Source organism: Grampus griseus (assembly GCF_964374135.1).
Source record: "Grampus griseus genome assembly, chromosome: 16".
In the NCBI taxonomy this organism is placed as follows: Eukaryota; Metazoa; Chordata; class Mammalia; order Artiodactyla; family Delphinidae; genus Grampus; species Grampus griseus.
Genome location: NC_139010.1, coordinates 27,133,111 through 27,154,318, shown reverse-complemented (window position 1 = coordinate 27,154,318; position 21,208 = coordinate 27,133,111). Strand labels below are relative to the sequence as shown.

Sequence of the window (21,208 nt, the reverse complement as noted above, 5' to 3'; positions counted from 1 at the left end):
TCAAAATGCACTATTCACAATATTACTCTTGGAAGAAAATATTAGCACCATTATTTTACTTTAGATGACAAGCTCAGGCCTGCCTTCTATTTTGTTTTCAGTGCAAATTCATGTCTCCTCCAAAGCAAGAAAGGGACAGGGAAGTAAGCACTGGAGAGACTCAGACTTTTGTTCCTGGCTTTCCCACTGACTGAATTTGTGACCTGGGGCTGTCACCTAACTTGTTGGGGAGCTTGGTTTCTGTCTCACTTCTCACAGGGGAAGAAAGGAGAGAAAAGGGATCTAAAGTGTGTTATAACTATGTCAGGTTTTGACACACCTAGTTCTCAGATCTGTTAGACTGTAAAATCCTTAAGAGTTGGGATTGCATCTTCCCTATCTACAGCATCTTGCATAGTCCCTATCACAGTATAAAACACAATATATATGAATGAATGAATGAATGAATTTATTCTATTTTACAAGAGACGAAGATAAAGCTTTGAGAGTTTAACCATCTGAGATGACAATCTAGGGAGCAATAGATGGAAACTCAGGGCTATCTGGTTCCAAAGCTCATGTTTTGATGAGAAATACATGGGAAATCACCTTCCAGCATTCATGTACTATTTAAGTTTTTAGAAAGTACAATTTTTAAAAAGGACTTTTAAAAGTAAGTTTTTAAACAAGACTGGCAGGGACTTCCCTGATGGTCCAGTGGTTAAGACTTTTCCTTCCAAGGCAGGGGGTGCAGGTCCAATCCCCGGTCGGGGAGCTAAGATTCCACATGCCTCGTGGCCAAAAAAAACACAAAACAAAACATAAACAAGACTGACAGAGATGAAAGGTAATATTATTTTGACCAAAAAACTATTAAATAATGATGAGGAAAAGCCCTTAAGAGGAAGAATTTCTCCGAACTCCTGTAATAAATGATTCGCATATGCTTTGCATCCTGTTCATCTTAACAGAAGAAAGATTAATTTATAAAGCACTACAGCATGACAAAAAAGCCCATCTCGAATCTCTCTGGTTGCTTCTACGAAGAGGCAGGTTCAGTAGTGTTTGAGAGAGTTCTTTTCAGGGAGTCTGATTTTTCATGATTGTGGACCTCAGTGGGATGGGAAATATGCAAAACTGAGGAGCTACTGGGAAACAGATTTCAAGGTCTCACTGACCAGCTTTATAGTTTGCTTTCTAAAACATAATTTTTCCTCCCTTAATTCAAAATAATTCAGGCACAATGCAGAGAAATTAACAAATTCCATTTTTAAACAACTCTCCTAAAAAGTGTCAGAAAATTATTAGCTGTAGTTAATCTGATAGCTCCACAAGTTATGATACAAAACTGGTCATTGCTGGGTTTCTGCAAGAAGGAAGGGAGTCTGACAGAGAACATTTTTCAAGTTCTCATTATGTCTCCCCATAAAATTCTTCGTCCACTTAGAAGCTGAATAGGTTTCTCTTCCGCTGTACTTACTCTGAATTCTCTTGGGGATGCCTGCCTAGGCCTCAACAATCAGCAGAACCAGCAAACTCCAAATGTTGGACTCTCTTTCCTCAGTGGATGATTGCTCCCTCTGCCGCACTTCCCAGAATCCTCCTAGAGATGCACTCTGGGAAATGTAGTTCAATCCCCAGGCATGCTGCTATGCTCTCCAACTGCAAAGTTAACCGTGGTTGTCAAAAGCACAATCTCCTAAGATCTAAATTCATAACCAGGAGAATTACTGTGGTAGTTCTAGCATTAGATCCATTTTTCAATAACAAAAAATAGTCTTTAAACCCATCCTCCTACACGAAGGCATATTTGGGGTGGGTCATGCAGAGAGGAGTATTGGGATGGGAATTCAGATACCTTTCAACCTTTCTGGATCTCTAATTCTATCTATGTCTGCTAAGTTTAGAGCTAGCTCTAAGATTTCATGAAATTCTGCCAGTTTGAAAGGACAGGACTGTGTCTAGATGTGTTTGAGCTTTTGGCAGAATGCGTCCCTTGATGAACCAGGGCAAGAAGATTCCATCTGACTGAAAGCAGTCTCTCAACAAAACTACTCTGGTGCTGTTCCTTTTTCTTCTTACTACTAAAGTTATTTGTTTACATGGAAGACAGTTTTGAAGGCCATTCTTTCAGTATATATTTAATAAGTACAGTATGTGCTTGGAACTGTTATGCGCACAGGATACAGCAGGGAAAAAAACACATGAAAATTTCTGTCCCCATGTAACTTACATTCTAGAGGAAGAAACAAATAAGTAAATATACAATGTGTCAGGTGGTTATAAGTGCTATTTTATATAGGGTGGTCAGCCTCATTGTTAAGGTGATATTTGAGTAAAGACCCTAAAGGAGGTGAGGAAGGAGGCCAAGTGGATATCTATGGGAAGAGATTTGTAGACAAAAAAATCAGCAGATGCCAAAGCCCTAGGGTGGAAGTGTTCCTGGCAGGTGTGAGGAAAGGCTAGGACAAAGCATGGTGGTCAGAGATGAGGTTAAAGAGTAGCCAAGCACCAGATCACGTAGGGCCTTGTAAGTCTTACAATTCTTATAGAGCCGTTGTAATGTTTTCGGCTTTTACTCTGAGAAGATGTGATGTTACAGAGCAGTTTGAGCAGGAGAGTGAGATGATTTGACCTACATTTTATTTTAAAATTTTTTTTTTAGCTTTTTTAAAAAGTTATTTATTTATTTTGGCTGAATTGGGTCTTTGTTGCAGTTCGCGGGCTTCTCATTGCGGTGGCTTCTCGTTGCAGAGCACGGGCTCTAGGCGTGCGGGCTTCAGTAGTTGCAGTGCATGGACTCAGTAGTTGTAGCTGGCGGGCTCTAGAGCACAGGCTCAGTAGTTGTGGCACACAGGCTTAGGTGCTCCACGGCATGTGGGATCTTTCCAGACCAGGGATTGAACCCGTGTCCCCTTCATTGGCAGGTGGATGCTTAACTACTGCGCCACCAGGGAAGTCCCTTGACCTACATTTTAAAAGAATCACTCTGTGTGTGATTAGACTGTAGGGGATAAGAATTATTAAACCCTGAAGTCATTGTTAATATGTACCTAGGTTACGTGGGAAGGAAGAGTAGTAGTTCTGGGTAGTTGACCAATTATTTCTTTTGGATCTTACTATTAGCACATGAACCCAAGGTTTTTATTAGATTGATTCATTAGCCTTAAGGAAGGCACAGATAATTTGAGGGAAATAAGATATAAAGTCAGAGAATTCCAAACAAATGGGGAAGAATGCTTAGAGAAAGTTAGGGCTCTAATAATTTTTTTAAATCAAAATAACTGTATTTTTGATCAATTAAGTATTAAGTGCTATAATAATAAAAAATAGTGCTGTGGTCTGAATGTTTCCATTCCCCCCCCAAATTCATATGTCAAAACCCTAATGCCCAGTGTGATACTATTAGGCAGTGAGGACTTTGGGAGGTGATTATGTCATGTGGATGGAGCCATTAGGAATGAGATGAATGTCCTCACATAATAGGCCTGAGAGAGCTCCCTTGCCCCTTTTACCACATGAGGACACAGCGCGTAATCTGCAACTTGGAAGACGGCCTTCCAAGGACCTGACCATGCTAGCACCCTGATCTTGGAATTCCAGCTCCAGAACTGTGAGAAATAAGTTTCTGTTTTTTTTGTAAGCCACCTAGTCTGTGGTATTCTGTTATAGCAGCCCAAACAGACTGAGACAAATAGCTAAGATTAATTAAGCATTTACTGTATTCAGGCACTAGGCAAAGTATTTCACATATTTATCATTAATCCTCACATCCTAAAAGATACATATTATTATTTGCACTTTACAGATGAGAAAACAGAGGCTTAGAAAAGTTACATAACTTGTCCATATTTACACAGCTAGTAAGTAGAAGAGCTGGATTTTAACCCAAGCCTATCTGACTCCAGACAGACCTTGTGTCTTTGACTACCATAATGTACTATAGGCTTGGGTTATATCTGACTGGGTGTGGGGCAGGGAAGCTCAATAAAAATATTGGAAAATATTGGAATGATGGAAATAATCTCATGTTCATAAATTGGAAGACTTAATTTTGTTGAGATGACAATATTCCCCTAATTGATCTACAGATTCAATGCATCCCTGTCAAATCACAGGTAGCTTGTTTGCACAAGCAACAAAAGAGAGAATAGGACTTCACCAAAATTTAAAACTTTTGTGCTGCAAACAGTACCACCAAGAACTTGAAAAGACAACCTACAGAATAGGGAAAAAATGTATTGCCAGTCATACATTTGATAAGGGACTTGTAACCAGAATTTGTAAAGAATACTTATAACTCAGTAATAAAAAGATGAATAACTGGATTTTAAAATGAGCAAAGGATATGAATAGACATTTCTCCGAAGAAGATACAAAAATGACCAATAAGTACATGAAAAGATGCTCAACATCATTAGCCATCAGGGAAATGCAAATCAAAATTACAATGAGATAGCACTTCATACCCACTGAAGTGGCCACATGGAGAAAATCCTCATATACTGCTTACAGGATTGTAAGTGGTGTAGCTGCTTTGGTAAACAGGTTGGCTGTTCCTCAAACAGTTAAACATAGAGTTACCAAATGACCCACCAGTTCCACTCCTGGGTATATATTCAAGACAACTGAAAACGTATGTCCACACAAAAACTTGTACACGAATTCTTATAGCAGTATCATTCAAAATAGCCCCAAAGTAGAAACAATCCAAATGTCCATCAACTGATGAAGGGATAAACAAAATGTAGTATATCCATAAACAGTATTTTATTTGGCAATATAAAGGAATGAAGTACTGATACATGCTACAACATGGATGAAGCACGAAACATTATGCTAAGTGAAAGAATCCATTCACAAAAGATCACATACTGCATTTATATAAAATGTTTAGAATGGGCAAATCTATAGAGGTAGAAAGTAGCTTAGAGGTTGCCTAGGGGTGGGGATGGGGGAAATGTTGGAGGAGAATGGGGAGTGACTGCTAGTGGAAACAGAGGTTTGTCGTTGTTGTTGTTGTTTTGGAATGATAAAATGTTGTAAATTTGATTGTGGTGATGGTTGCACAATTCTGTGAACCCACTAAAGATCACTGAATTGCACACTTTAAATGGTAAGTTATGTTATTTGAATTATAGCTCAATAAAACTGTTAAAAATATTCAACCAAATCATTAATTATGTTAAACAATTATAGTACATGTTTAGTAAATACAACAAATATGGTGTAGGTAGCTGTAATCTTCATAGATTTTTTAGGTCATAAGGTAAAAATTTTCTTTCCTAGGGCATGCTTAAGTTCAAAGCAATGGCTTTATTTACTCACATAATAACTTAATACCATATACTCTTTTTAAATTTACTTATTTATTTATTTGGCTGCACCAGGTCTTAGTTGAGGCACATGGGATCTTCATTGCCGCATGCAGGATCCTTGTTGCTGCATGCGGGATCCTTAGTTACGGCAAGTGGGAACCTTAGTTGTGGCATGTGGGATCTTTAGTTGCGGCATGCAGGATCTTTAGTTGCGGCATGCAGGCCCTCACATGCACCATGCGGAATCTAGTTCCCTGACCAGGGATGGAACCTGGGCCCCCTGCATTGGGACTATGGAGTCTTAACCACTGGGCCACCAGGGAAGTCCCCTTATATTCTTTTTTTTTTTAACATCTTTATTGTAGTATAATTGCTTTACAATGCTGTGTTACTTTCTGCTGTATAACAAAGTGAATCAGCTATACGTATACATATATCCCCATATCTCCTCCCTCTTGCGTCTCCCTCCCACCCTCCCTATCCCACCCCTCTAGGTGGTCACAAAGTACCGAGCTGATCTCCCTGTGCTATGCGGCTGCTTCCCACTAGCTATCTATTTTACATTTGGTAGTGTATATATGTCCATGCTACTCTCTCACTTCATCCCAGTTTTCCCTTCCCCCTCCCCGTGTCCTCAAGTCCATTCTCTATGTCTGCGTCTTTATTCCTGTCCTGCCCCTAGGTTCATCAGAACGATTTTTTTTTATATTCTGTATATATGTGTTAGCATACGCCATATACTCTTTTAAGGGCACAAATTGAGCCTCAAGTCATTGAATCCCAGTCTAGTTTTTGGTGGTGAAAGTAACAATGTATTTTATTTATTGTTTTATGAAAATTCTCTTTATTTTTAATTTTTATTTATTTACTTTCATTTTTCTTTTTTGGCTGCGTCAGTTCTTACTTGAGGCATGCGGGATTTTTTGTTGTGGCATGCAGGCTCTTCGCTGTGGCATGTGGGCTTCTCTCTAGTTGTGGCATGCGGGTTTTCTCTCTCTAGTTGTGGCATGTGGGTTTTCTCTCTCTAGTTGTGGCATGTAGGTTTTCTCTCTCTAGTTGTGTTGTGTGGGCTCGAGGGCGCATGGCCTCTGTAGTGTGCGGCACACAAGCTCTCTCGTTGAGGCACATGAGCTCAGTAGTAACAATGTATTTTAGAGATATGTATTTATTAATTCATTGAACATATTCTTATTGAAAAGCTATCATGTGGCAAGCATCATGCTAGAATTGGGGACACAATGGTGAATAACATGCTGTCTCTGTCCGAAAAAATTAATTATGCTTGTACATGTGTGTATGGGGTATGTGTGAGTGTCTCTGTGTGTGTGTGTGTGTGTAAGCATGTGAGACAACAGCCCATTTACTCAGTGTTTGACCAGTTATAGGAATGGATATTGGGATGTAGGGGAACCTGAGCAAACTTGGAGAGAAATTGCAGGTTCATTCTGTAAGCAGGCTTACAGCTGGATATTGTCTCATTTCATGTGAGACAAGAAATAGATCTTAGCAAACAGGTTAGAAACCTGTTAGAAACCTCATGGTTTCATGAGGGCCCCTGAAATAAAATGAGCCACTGGCAAAGAGCCCTGTGTGTCTGCATAGCCAGTGGTGTCATATACACTGGGAGGTCCTTATGCTTCTCTTCAAGAGCAAAGTACAATAGGTTTCCTTCTCTTCCACCTCCCCAAATATGGAGTAATGTTTAGCACACAGCAGGGAATAGAACCAAGACTAAAGGCCATATTCAGCTGGAAGACAAGATGAAACAGGACAATTAGGGTATACCAAGGTAAAAATTAATTTGAATACATGATTTTGTTAGTATAATGCAGTCACTAGACTGTGTGTTTCTATTTCCTGTTAATTGAGCTCTTACTCTCTTTGCTTTAATTCTTTCATTTAAAAAAAATTTTTTTTAATTTTTACAACTACTTCTGGGGCATTTTACTGAGTCACTAGCAATTCTATCAGAAAGTTGGCAAAGTTAAAAAAGAAAAAGATAGAAAATTGTCATTTTCATTATCAGTTAAAAGGTTCAGCAAAAGGCTTTCAATAGTGGGTTATAACTATAGCTAACTTTCATTTCTCTAGTGTCTTGTATAGTGTCATCTTTACCCCAATATCCAGAGGGGTTCTAAGTATAAGACAAAGTGTACACTGTGTGTGGTTATATTCCCAAAGTAATTTTTTCTGTTACCTAATCTAGTGATTATTTCACTTTATAGGCCTTAGTTAGAGATATCCCTAAAGCTCTAATATTTTATAATGTAAGGATTATCCAAATAGATGGTCATTAAGTTTTCAATGTTGGATGAAAAGAATTTGGAGATTTCCCCTGATTGACAGTATCCATATGTTCTGTATTCCTGTTTCACAATGGAAGCTTAGGAGGTAGTTGTTAGCAGTTATCTATTGTCACAATAATGCTTCATAGCAAACAACCACAAAATCATAGAGGCATAAAACAAGGGTTTATTACTCACATACCTGGAGTGATTGGCTAGGTGCTTCTGCGGACCCTGATCAGGCTCATTTACGTGTCTAGGGGTGGTGCACTGTTGGATAATCTAGAATGTTCTTGGCTGGGACATTGGGGGTGAGTTGGCTGTGCTCCATGTGTCTCTCATTTTCTAGCAAGCTAGCATGGGGATATTCTTTTGAGAGTGATGGCAGAGGGTAAAAGCAGAAGTGGAAATATGCGAGTCTCTGCCTGCATGACAGTCAAAGCATATTATATGGTCAGGCCCAGAGTTACAATAGGACGGTATTACAAGATTTCATGGCAAAAGTTGTTGTTAGGGGTTTAGGTCAACTACAGAGTTATAGGGAACAGTCTCCAAGAGATCACTCTCACTTCCAATACCAACTGCAAGTTCAAGGGGTTTCGAAAACCATTCTCAATTTTGATAGAAGGACTCACAAAACTCACTGAAAGCCATTATACTCGTGGTTATGGCTTATTACAGGATAAGAATACAGATTAAAATCAGCCAAGGGGAGAAGCGTATAAGGTGAAGTCTAGGGAAGTACTAAATGTGGAGCTTCCATTGTGCTCTCCTCATAGATTCAGGATGCATTATTTTTCCAGCAACAGTATGTGACAATACATATAGGATGTTGCTAACCAGGGAGACTCACCCGAGTGTTGGTGTCCAGAGTTTTACTGGGGATCCGTCACCCAAGGCCCCCACCCTAAATCACATTGTTGGTCTTTGTGGTGTGGCCACCCCCTACTCTAAATCACACTGTTAGACTATCCCCTGTGACCTAAGGCCCTCAGGGAAGCAGACACTCCTATCAGACATGAGATTACCTCCCAGAAAATGGCAAAAGCCAGACCTCACTTTGGGCGAGGTAAAATTTTTTACTATATAGGAAGTAGGGAAGTAGGGAAGAATTGGGATATAGGAAGTAGGGAAGAATCGGGACTATTAGTGCAATCAATCTGCCACAGTAGCTCTATTAAAAGCATTCCTTAAATTGGTATAGGATAGGAAGCAGTGTTCTTTAACTTCAGGATTGGCTTAAGAACTAACATTAACCATAGACTGCTTATAGATGCTGTAAGTAAGCATCCTTGTCTTTACCCCTTATACTTATTAAGATTAGGACTAATTGTTCCATTTCATAATTTTTTTAAAGTCATTGAAACAGGTATAAAACACACCAAGTTGGTTCTATGATTAAAAAACAATAACAAAGCAAAACCTCACAAAATTTTATACTATACAGCATGCAATGATGGTTACTCATATTAATACAGTACTTCATACTTTCCCAAGAAACTTTCAAAACAGCTATCTCAAGTGATTCTCATAATGTCTTTGTGTGGTTGATAAGGCAAATTTTATTATGGCCATTTGGTGGATGAAGAAATTTCAGCATAAAAGTTAAAGGGATTCACTGAGGGACATCTTGCTGAACTGTTAATGGTGCACAAGAACCTGGGCTCACTGACTCTACCAGTGTTCCTTCCAAAATAAAAGTGTTTCTTCTGACAAATACTATAATTCTGTGACTGAATGAATTCTGAGTCCTAAACTCTTGAGTCTTGCTTCACCAAGTAAAGATTTCTGGCATTCTTGTCTGGTTTGTTTGAGCTCTTGACAAGTTTTTTGGGTCAAAGAAATGCATGGACTGGCCAAGCCCTACAAATCTTTCTGACAGCCAAGTCAGATGCTGTTTGTTTATACACGGAAGCATTCTTCTGAAATATAACTTATTTTTTTCAGTGAAATATTTTTAAAATTTGTATCCATTTCCTATCCTTGACAGAATAGCTGTTGGATATTCCCCTGCAAACTATAGCATTTGAAAATATTTAATATTTAGGACTCAAGCTATTTATATTCAATGAGTTATACATTGCTAAGGAAAGATACCAGGAAATGGAAACAGAGGGGCAAATGGAGTCTGATACAGCTTTCATGCTATTCATAAGTTTCACAAAGAAAATAAATAACTCTTCCTTAATCACCAATATATTTCCAATACCTGATACAATGCCTGGCCTATTGTAGGTGCTCAGTAAATAATTGTTGAATGAATGAATAAGTAATTAAAATAGGCCTCCAGTTACAGCTGTTGCTTGGTAGAAGGCAGTACTCTCCTGACATCATTGTTTTCCTCTTGGAAAACAACTACATTTCCTTTGGGAATTAGAAATTTGGCTCAAAACCAGAGAACAGTTAACAGCTGAGTTGGAGCCGTCTCCGCAATGACTCATAATCATGTAGGGTACTACATCAGTTAAGATGTGTTTGGTTACTTGCAACTGAGATTTGAGAAAATACAAATTTAATTTGCTTAAACACTAAGGAAACTTATTAGCTTGCATAGCTAAAGCACCCAACTGTAGTTCAGGGCTCAGATACCACTCGATTAAAGTTTTACTCAGCTTCTCTCACCTCTGACCTACTTCGTGTGCTGTCTTTGTCCTCAAGCTGGCTTCCATCATGGTTGAAGAATGGCTGCCAGATCTTAGGGCAATTTACTTTCTTGTTCCTATCCAGAGAGTATGTCCACCCTCAGCCTTGAAGCAAAAGTATTGGTCTTCACTCTGTTTGGGTCAGTTTAGGTTATAATCCCCACTGTCTGAGCCCCTAACCAAACGATTCCTGAGGTCAAAGGAATGTCTTGAATTGATTGGGACTTGGGTTAAGTGCCCATCCCTAAACCAGTCACTGTGGCAAGACAGATTGTCATATTACTGATGTGAATCAGATTTATCAGGGTGGGGCCACCCCGGATTTTGGAGAAAAGTTTCTTGGATCTGCAGTTTGATATATTTTATCATTTTTGGAATGTTTTCTGCCATCATCTCTGCAAACATTTCTAAAGCCCCATTTTGTCTTTCTTCTTCTGGGACTCTGGCTACATAAACGTTGGATTGTTTGATATTGTTCCACAGCTTTTGGATATTCTGTTCTATTTGCTTTTCACTTTTTTTTTTCTGTTGACATGTTGGTTTGGATGACTTGATCTTCTTTTCTCAGCTGTGTCAAGTAACCAATGAGTTCATCAAAAGAATTATTCGTCTCTGAATATCATGGGATTTTTTTCCCCTAGCATTGCATTTGATTAATTCTTTTTTTATTTTTTAATTTAAAATTTTGGGGAGGATTAAAATAATACTAGTTGTTGAAGAAATAAATGAATGAGTGAGCAAAATTCAAGTTAGGCCTCAATTCATTGGACTATTTGTTGTAGTTTTCATCTCTCTACTGAAATTTCCCATTTGTTCAGGCATGCTGTTCACTTTTTTTTTTTTTTTTGCTAGTTAGTTTGAAGTCCTTATCTGATAGTTCCAACATCTGGCTTATATCTACGTCCATTTCTGTTGACTGCTTTATCTCCTGAAAGTGGGTTTTTTAATTTGTTTCTTTGTTTCCTGTGTCTAATGGGTTTCCAATGAATGCTGGACATTGTGTGTAGCGCAGTACTGTTTTCCGGTTAAGTCATGCCCACACGTTGCAATGAACATACCTCTTCTGTCAGGTTCTTAATGTGGCGGGGTGAGGGGGGGCGTCTCAATCTAATTTAGGAGTTGAGCTGGGCTGAGGCTTTGTTGTTGCTATAGTTATTTTCATTACAGCACAGATTTCACATTCCTTTAGGAGGAAGGTGCTGTGCCCTTGTGCTTACTTAGTGTGGGGCTCATGTGCCAGAGAGTTTTTCTGTGTTCCTGCTTTCCATTGTCCCTGCATTCTTATGCCTTAGCCCTCTTTCTCTCCACTCTCAGCATTAGACTGTGTGTGTGTGGAGATTCTGTTGTCCTGGTCCAGTCTCAGTCTTAGGCAGGCCCTGTGTGCCTGGGCCTTGGGAGGTGGGACTTTTTCAGTCTCTCTTGAAAGGCAGCCACCTCAGCCTTTTATCTATGGTTGGTCTTGGGCAAGAGTTTCCTGCTTTTTCCTCAGCAGTAGTAGAACTCAGCTTGTTATCAGTATCGGACCCAGGGTCCAAGAGGGTTTCCTGCCTCTCCCCCAAGAATAGAGGGTTGTCTTATAGTTTCTCCACCCACAAGGAATCTTCAACCTGTGCCCTGGGAGCCAAAGGGTTTGCTGCCACTTATGCAGTGGCTTAAGGCTTTTGCTTTGTAAGATAGAAGAGCCTGAGGAAAAACGTTTGGGGGGAAGTTTTATGTCCAATTCCTAGCTGCTGCCAATTTCCTCCTTTACTCCTGTACCATCCAGTGGAGCTCTATGATCTCCTGCCCTGTGCCCAGTCTTTCATCTGAGCACCACTAAGCTTGTGGGAAGAACTAGCGAGTACAATCTCCCCTTGTGCCTGAGGCTCCCAACTGACAATACTTGGATTTCAACAGTTTGTTAAAATTTTTCCTGAGTTTTTTCTTACTCTGCAAAGGGCTAAACTTTGTGTTCCATTTCTCCTTGGAACTCAGATTACTTGGTTGCTTTGCAACCTCAGCTGTATGATATGCTCAAGAACATTTATGATTTTGTAGATTATCTGCCTTTTTTCCCATTGTAAACGTGGAAGCAAAATTCCTTTCAGTTTTTTACATCCTAAGCAGAAGTACAAGTCACACTGAAACTGAAAGGCTGGACAATTTGGGAAGTCTTAATAAGGTTGGTAAAGGGAGGAATGAATACTAGGTAGGCATCCCACAGTGTCCATTCCAGGTAAAAATATAATTAATAAATACAATTCTAGTAATAGGTTTTGTAAAGGAAAAGTTTGGCTGGCTTGTTTAAGCAGTATGTATTGATAGGTTAAGAGAGGCTAGGTAATGCTACGGTTACAAACAACTCTAACCTTTAGTAAGTTTACATTATAGAAGTTTATTTTTCACTCAAGCTGCATATCCAGTGGAGACTGTCAAACCAGTGGAGAGTTTAGGGCTCTGTTCATTGTAGGAACTCAGAGACCTGGACTGATGAAGATTTCATCTTGATACAGGCTTCCAGGGTAACTGCAGCAGTGGGAAGGGAACATGGTGAAACACATTCTGACTTTCAAACATGTTGCTTTCATTGGCCAAAGCAAGTTAGCCACAACTAACTTCAAAGACAGTGAAGAGCAGACCTTTCTGTCTGAGAAGAGAAAAGCCCTAGAATTATTTGGTGAACAACACTAATGAACGCCATGGGGAGGTAACTTTACCTTCCCAACTAATAGCAGAAAGATACGTGCAGTTAATGTATGGTTGACTCAAGGTGAGCAGAACTAAATGTAAAGAAATCACAGATTAATTTTAAATTAGAACTGCAAGTAGATAGAAAGTCAGAATTTTAGCCCTTATAACAGTTCCTGTAGTGATGTGGAAATCTGCTTAATATTGACAAACTGGTTAGTAATTGGCAGAGTAAGTCTGTAGCCTATGATGGTCTCTGCCACTTCAAATCCATTAAGATTTAGAATCAAATTCTTTAGTTTCTCTACAAATTCAGCTCACTTTCCCAACTTCCTTATTTTGGTTGTTGTTACCACTATTTGTCCAGTTTTCCAAACTAAAGACCCTGGCACAATTTTTATGTAACTCATATGTCCTGCCTTATGAGGGTACAAGATGAGGAGTTCACATGCCTTTTAATATTAAAATTAGAGGTCTTAATGCTCCTATTGTGCTTATTGAGAGAAGATCTTTCTTCCTCTCTGGAGTCCTCTTCCTCAGACAATTCCCATGATTTCAAGAATGCTTATCTGGTGTAAAGGGTCTGTCCTAATAACTACATTCACCTCTAGGAGAGAACAGTGGGAAATTTACTCAGACCCTTGAGAAATGTCAGAGTCTTCAGCCACTGTTTCAGTCGTCATCATATACATAAGTTTATCAGTTTCTTATTGCTGCTATCACAAATTACCACAAACCCGATGGCTTAAACAATACAAATTTATTATCTTACAGTTCTGTAGGTCAGAACTCTGACAGTGGTCTCATTGGGCTAAAACCAAAAGTATTGTCAGGGCTGCATTCCTTTCTGGAGGCTCTAGAGGAGAATCCAGTTCTTTGCCTTTTCCACTTTCTAGAGGCTCCCCATGTTCCTTGGCTTATGGAGCCCCTCTCTCCATCTTCACATCAGCGACATATCAAATATCTCACTTTGCTTCCATCCTCACATCTTTCTCTGATCAGAGCCAGGAAAAGTTCTTAGTTTTAAAAAAATCCATTTAATTAGATTGGGCCCACCTGGATAACCCAGGCTAATCTCCCCATATAAAGGTCCTCAATTTAATTATACCTGAAAATTTCTTTTGCCATGTAAGGTAACATATTCACAGGTTCTAGGGATTCAGATGTGGCCATTGAGGGGCCATTATTCTGCCTGCTACAGTGAGTGTCCCTATTGAGGCCACATGATGGAGGTGGTCTGGCTACGCCATTGCAGCCACTTTCCTCAGTGCCACAGTGACAGGATATTAGTGACTGGAATGGTTTCTAGTCTCAGCTACATTCTATAATACCTCATCTCTTGACTTTCATGTCCTTACTCATGATTAAAGAGTAAGTCCCTATCACTCCTAGTTCTAAGACCCATCCTATGTCAAGTGACATGGAAAACTCATATTTTTTTACATTGTGTTTTTACTTTGTTAACGATAAATAATGTAATTTCACTTCACTGTTTAAAATACCTCAATGCCTTTCCATTGTACTTGTTACAGTACTAAGCAGTCCCAGCTGATTGAGCCTTCACATACCGATCACACCAGTTTCTCCCTTGCTTATTGCACTACAATCACACTAAATTTCTTTTAGCTTCTCAAATGCACCAAGTCTTTTCCTGTCACACGATTCTCACACATGCTCTTCTCTCTCTTTAGATTGTTCTTATTCACACACTTCGGCTGGCTAACACAGGTCTCAGTTTATGTCAGTTCTTCAGAGACACTTTCCCTCTGTTATGAATCTAAATTATGTCCTTCCTATTATGCTTTTTCATAACATCTTGTCATTTTCCTTTGTCACATTTGTTTATTTACTTATTTAAGTGTATTGTCGGTTTCCGCAAAAGGACTCCAAGTTCTGTGACAGCAGGAGACATACCCGGCATTTAGCATTATTTGGGTCATATAGGAAAGTATTTATTGGGTGAATGAATTCCCACTGCCACAAGTGTAGGTTTTAACTCTATCCAATAAGTTTATAAATGCTTTAAAAGCAGAGAAGGTCTAATTAAAGTTTGACCTTCCACAGCCCAGTAGGCAGTGTCTTGGACACAGTGGTAAGCCTTCCATAAATATTTATTCAATGAATCGTGAACTACTAATCTAGATGCCACTTTCTTCTAATTCACATAGCATAATATTTCTAAAATATTGCCTCCATCATCTTAATCCCCTGGTAAAAAACCTATCCACCATTACCTATTTCATCAAATTTAGCTTTATTCACTCTCCTCACTATCAAGTTTATTTTATTTTAATTAATTAACTAATTTCCAGAGAAGGAAGGATTTATTAATATTACTTGCAGCAAGTAAGGAGAACACTTGCTTTCCCAAAGCAGTGTCTCCAAGTATGTAGTATTTTATAATCCTCACAACACATTCAACACTTATTCACTCTCTCCAATAATTTCTAATTGTTTCATATGTATGAGTGCCTTCAATAAAAGGGTCTATGTCTTCTGTTTTCGCTGCCTTTTTTGTTGGGCACACAACAAAAGTGCTCAATGTCAAGGGAAGAAACCATCATTCAAAATGTGAAATAAAACGTTGATTTATTACTTTCTATGTGTAGAAAAGCACTATGCTTGTTTGACTGTCCCTCTGCTGATCTTATCTTGTTTTTGTGAAAGACACAGTTCAGGGATTGGCTGACTTTCAAAGGTGAAAGTGGGTTGACGTCTGCTGTGGAAGCATGATTACTCTGCTGGAGAGACTGTTGACAATTGGCTGAATTTCAGAGATGTGCTCACTAGAGTAAAGCTGTTGCTGTTTTGGCTAACTTTAAAAAGTGGGAGGCTGTCCCTGACTGGCTGGTTTTTCAGAAGATTGTTCATAGGGTTGAACAGCCATTTATCTATTAATTGAGTTTAGAATGACTTCTGCTCATTAGTTGTTACTGCGGCTACATAATAGGCTTTTCCTAAGAATATAGGACTTTCAATATTTCTTAAAGAAATATTTATTGATTGATTAAATTTTCAGATGTAAAAGAAGAGATTGAATGGTGGTTTACCTCCACTCTAATGTTTGACCATTCAGAGGGGAGTCATGTCATTCTTTTTCTACTCCCCAAGGTATTTGCTGTTTTCATTCTAACTAAGCAGGGATGATTGTGTTGAGTAGTCATATGTAGATTTGATACGAAGTGTCCTTTTTGGGCAACCAAATGATATTGATAGGGATAGGTTAGAAGTTTCTTTCAGCTTCACAACTCATGACTGATAATGTCACGTAAAGTTTTAGGATTGTTGTCACATTTCGGAAAATTTCAAATAATTTTATTTGTATGACTTAATAGAGTTCAGGGCACATCAGTTTTCTTTAAACTGATGACATTCTAACCAGCTTGTTGTGGATAGCCTCATTAAATTCTGACAAAAAAGGACTTACTTTTATTGGCTAAGCATTGATAAGCACTAAATCTTTAATTTTAAAATGTATACATCCAATAATTTGGAAGAATTTCTCACAGATTAGCTTTAGGCTCCCAAAGTTTCAACTTAGGTTCTCCACCACTATCCATATTTTTTTTGTTGCTTTTGTGGTACGTGGGCCTCTCACTGTTGTGGCCTCTCCCGTTGCGGAGCACAGGCTCCGGACGCGCAGGCTCACTGGTCATGGCTCACAGGCCCAGCCGCTGCGCGGCATGGGGGATCTTCCCGGACCGTGGCATGAACCCGTGTCCCTTGCATCCGCAGGCGGACTCTCAACCACTGCGCCACCAGGGAAGCCCTCTCCATATATTTTTGATGCTAGAACACAGGACACATTCAAATAGCTATATGGTGTCTGGCCCTGTACCTTTGTTTTACAGTGCTGGGTGGGTCAGTACAATGGGTGGTAGTACATTCTTGGATGCCACTCCTACACTGGGACAGCTGAAAATATCTTAACTATACCTAGGAATGACTGTGAATTACAAAAATATATCCCACTAAACTCAAGCCAAATGTATTCTAACTCAAGTTCCCTACAGTTAAATTATAAAAATGCCGTCTAGCCACTCCACCACCACTAGACAAGGGGAAGTGTGATGTAGGGAAAATCAGTGAGGAAAGAATTAGAAGTCTAAAGATTGCCATTAAAATTTTTACTTTCACAAATTTTACAAAAGCATATGAACGTGTGAGCGTATTGTTAGGGCCCCTTCCAGGGTCTTGGAAAGGGCTAGTGCAAATGAAGTCCCCTGAAAATGAAGCTTTCTTAGCTTCACAGTAAATCTGCCTCAAGGTCTGGAGCCATTTTATTTACAGGGTAAAATGCAATTTTCAGAGTCTGCTCTATATAGGGCCAATGGATACGTTGATTATAGCTCCACTTGAGACCAAGATTTAAAGAAGAGATCTTTGCCTCGTTTGTGTCAAGGGCTCCCTGCTATTTGTTTAGACTAGTGGTTCTCAAACCCTTTGGTCTCATAACCATTTCACACTCCTAAAAAGCATTGAGGACTCCAAAAAGCTTTTACATGGATAATACCTATCAAAATTTACTGTATTAGGAGTTAAAACAAACATGTAAAATATTTATTTATTCATTTAGAAACAATAATAAATCTGTTACATGTTAAATAACAGTTTTTAATGAAAAATAACTATTTTCCAGAGCAAAATTAATTTAGTGAGAAGAGTGGCATTATTTTACATTTCTGCAAATCTCTTTAATATCTGGCCTAATAGAAGATTCTCATTCTTATGCATGCAATATCTTTAGAGTGAAAAAGGCAAATAAATTTTTAGTATGAAATAATTTTGCCCTGTGAACCCCCTGACCACACTATGAAAACCGCTGATTAGCGGTTCACTATATTTATCACTGTATTTAATTTCTGGTTGCCTACTCTTCCACAAGTACCCTCTCTATGACTATTTCTGTATCTGTATAATCAACTCCACCTCCTAGATAAGAGTTAAATTTTAATTATTGCTGTGCTTTTTAGCATTCATGGAAAACTTTAGAAACAATTTTTTTTCACACACACACACTGTATTTTATTTTTACAAGAGATAAATAAACTGACACCAAGCATTGTAAATGGATGACAACAACAAAAGCAACAATGACTGCAATTACCAAACACGAAACACACACTATGTCATAATATTGACATTCAGTCCAGTAATCCTCCACTGTAACAGCTCCTTTACTTTTTTTTTTTTTTTTTTTTTTTTTTTGCTCCTTTACTTTGCAGTGAAAATTGATTTGTATATTTTTTGCCTCTGAGTCCTTGTGGGATTTTTTTTTTATTATTCAAACAGAAAGTCACAAAAATTATAATCATCCTCATCAGTTCACTCAGTCCCATGTAATTAATTTTTTTATCTTGATCTTTTGTTAGCACTTTTATGAATGCATCAGTTTTCCATTAGAGTTCTGAAAATGCTTATTCATTCAGTTCAGCAGGATAGTCAGTTACCAGAAACCTGTACTTGTCAGGGTCTTTTCCATGAATTCCTTGAAGATGAAACGCTTTTATAGGAACATTTTTGCAAAAGCATCAGAGTACACCCAGAACTGTCTGTAAATGACAAAAGACTTAAAAATGACCACGGTTAAAGATTTGATGAAAGTTCATAATAATGCAATTGACAAGGACATTTAGTTACTTCTGAGATATACATTTTAAAGTAATAACTAGAATTATGACTTATAACATTTTAATGACTAACAAGTCTTAGAGAAGTCTTTCTTCCCCTTCACTGACAAGGGAAAAAATATCTCCTACATTGTCTGCTCCCTGATAGTAAGGTTTTCTTCTTTCAGGATTATAATGACTAAGGCAAATATTAGACTAAACACAACACTGGGTTCCTTATATGCTACAACACCATCTAATGCTTACCAAGCCCTTTCTGTGTGCTAGGCATGGGCTAAGCGCTTTACATACATTATCTCATTTAATTCTCACAACAATGAGGTAGGTACTGTGAGGTACCTACCGTCATTTTCATTTTGCTGATGAGGAAACTGACATACGGAGAGGTTAATGCCCAAAGTTTTACGGGACTGAGCCGTAAATTGAACCCAGAAAATCTCTGGAGTGCGCAGTCTATTATCTACTGTTAAAATATAAAAATGGGCGATAGAGCAAGATTCACATAAAAAGAGTGTAGGTGAGAGAGGGAGGTTAGTAAAGCAAAAAGCCTCAGGGCCAAGACAGCTGAGATACCAATACAGGATGTAGTGTTATTTTCCACCCGATCCTTCTTTTCTGCTTTATTTCCTACGCTTCCATGTTCCTCTTCTCAAATTTAAGCTATTTCCTTGCTGGTGGTTTCGTCGTTCAGGCCTGACTGGGGCTGATCCCGAAATTCAGGCGCTAAACAACCTGTTGAAAGAAGCGGGGCAAATCCGAGGTAACCACGGTGACGGTGGCTTGGCGAGAACCCCGCGCAGGCGCGTTACATCCCAGGCGCGACCGCCGGCCCCTCCTCTGGGCCTCAGACTCCACCAGCTGGTGGGGAGTCCTGGGCGTGGGGCGTGGGCCGCGGGTAGGGGCGGAGAGGGCCCGGGCTGGGCGCCTGCGCAGACGCCGGGACGCTGGTGTGATCGAGCTCACGTAGCGAGGGTTGCAGACCCCTCCTCCTCAGCGCAGCCGTCGCAGCCTGGAGGTTATAAAAGGGCTAACTGGCTCCCTCTGCTGCCCAGTCGCGCCGCCAGCGGGCTGAGGGAAAGGGTTAGGTAGCCGGCCGAGCGCAGGCGACCGGGGACTGAAGAACGCGCAGCCCTCCCGTGCCACTTCCCAGGTGAGACGCTCCTCCGACCTTGGGGACTGAGGCTTAAATCCTTGGGCAGCCGTGGTCCTTCTCGGGTGGCTCTGGTGGTCTGGTCCCTGCCCCCTCTCGTGGTATGGCTCGGGGGCAGGGGGAGGCTCCCCCAGTTTACTACTACTGGCTCAGTACCTTCTGCCCTGGAGACTCGGCCCCTCGCCCTGCGCCCCGCGTCTCCTGGGTGCCCCAGAGGCCCTTCTGCCCTCCTCCGTGCTCCTCTTCCCACCGCCTCCCAGGTTGGCGCCCCCGACTGTTGGGGCTGCGGCAGCATCAGTCTCCGCCCCGGGGACCAGCACTTTCTTGAATATTCCTTCCTGAGGAGGAATCACCCTGTTGAGTTTTCCGAGCTCCTCTCCTACCTGGTCCTGCCTAAAAAGCTGAGGAGTACGCGAGGGTTTTCGGCCTCCACAGCAGCAGATGGTTAGCGTGCGGCAATGGAGAGCGGTTTTTAAAGCTTATAGCTGACGGGGAAGCGCTCGGGCATTTTTATCCTGCCGAAGAGTCGTGGGGTCTGGGAAGAGGACCTACCCGCGGAAGTTCAGGCTTTACTCATCTGTTGCGCGCAGCGGTGCTGCCGGAGCAGCTGGAGGTAGCCCCGGGCGGCGAGTTTCGGGCGGCTGGGTTGAGGAAGTCGGCTGTCAGATCCTCCAGTCAACTGGGAAGCTAGTCTTCTTCCTTCCTTCTTCTGCCACATAAATTTTTTAAAGGCACATGAGTTTCTCCCCTCCCCCTCTCTTTCTCTCCGCCAAGTTTGCTGCTTTTAAAAGTCCACATCAGTAAATGGAATTCTTTGGCTGTGTGAGAACTTTGAATTACGTGGATGGACCCCAGCTGTATGTTTTAAGGGGGAGGAAGAATGGTTCCATAAGTATGGGACCATTTCTCCTAAATAATCGATTGTATTAAATACAGTCAGTTTTTAGACACTAACAATTTAGGCGTTCTGGGTAGAGTGGTGAAGACTTGGAATTTTGCACTGTTTGCTTTAAGAAAGGGATGAAGAAGAAACTAGATATCCTTTTAGGAATTGATCGAAAAGGCCAAAGCGGCTTGCCAATTTCGACTTAACTGTTTCTGGTTTCTCTGAGAGCTATGGACTTTCCCTTGGAATGCACTCTGAAGGGATGAAATAGCCACTACTGAGTGGGGGAAGGGAAAAGACGTGGCAGCAGTGTTCTTTCATCAACTTTTGCCTTTTTTTTTTTTTAAAGGTTCGGGGAAGAAACGTATTTCCCTTTTTAGATTTAGATGTAGCTTATGAATGAGGCTAGTCTTTTCCTAATGTGATGAAATATTCAGTCCTCATAGCAGGAACACTGGAATTTAATTTATAAAACATTTAGAAGGGATTTTTCTGATCAAGTATCTATGGAAAAAATGGATACGTTAAGGAGGAAATATTTAAGAAGCTGAAAGTGAACAACCGTGAATAAGGTTTTTTGCCTTGATTTAAAATTTAGACATTCAGCAATTTTTCTTTAACTTTGACTTTTAGCCTGTGAATATGATTTCT

The 21,208-nt window shown here is 40.0% G+C and overlaps 1 protein-coding gene across 1 annotated transcript in view; it reads left to right on the top strand.

The window, feature by feature from the left end:
- The first annotated feature begins 19,378 nt into the window (after positions 1-19,378).
- P4HA1 (prolyl 4-hydroxylase subunit alpha 1) overlaps positions 19,379-21,208 on the top strand; it is a 93,764-nt gene continuing 91,934 nt past the window's right edge. The window contains exon 1 of the mRNA XM_082673388.1: positions 19,379-19,671. The gene's annotated coding sequence lies outside the window, so the exon portion shown is untranslated. The remainder of the gene's footprint in view (positions 19,672-21,208) is intronic.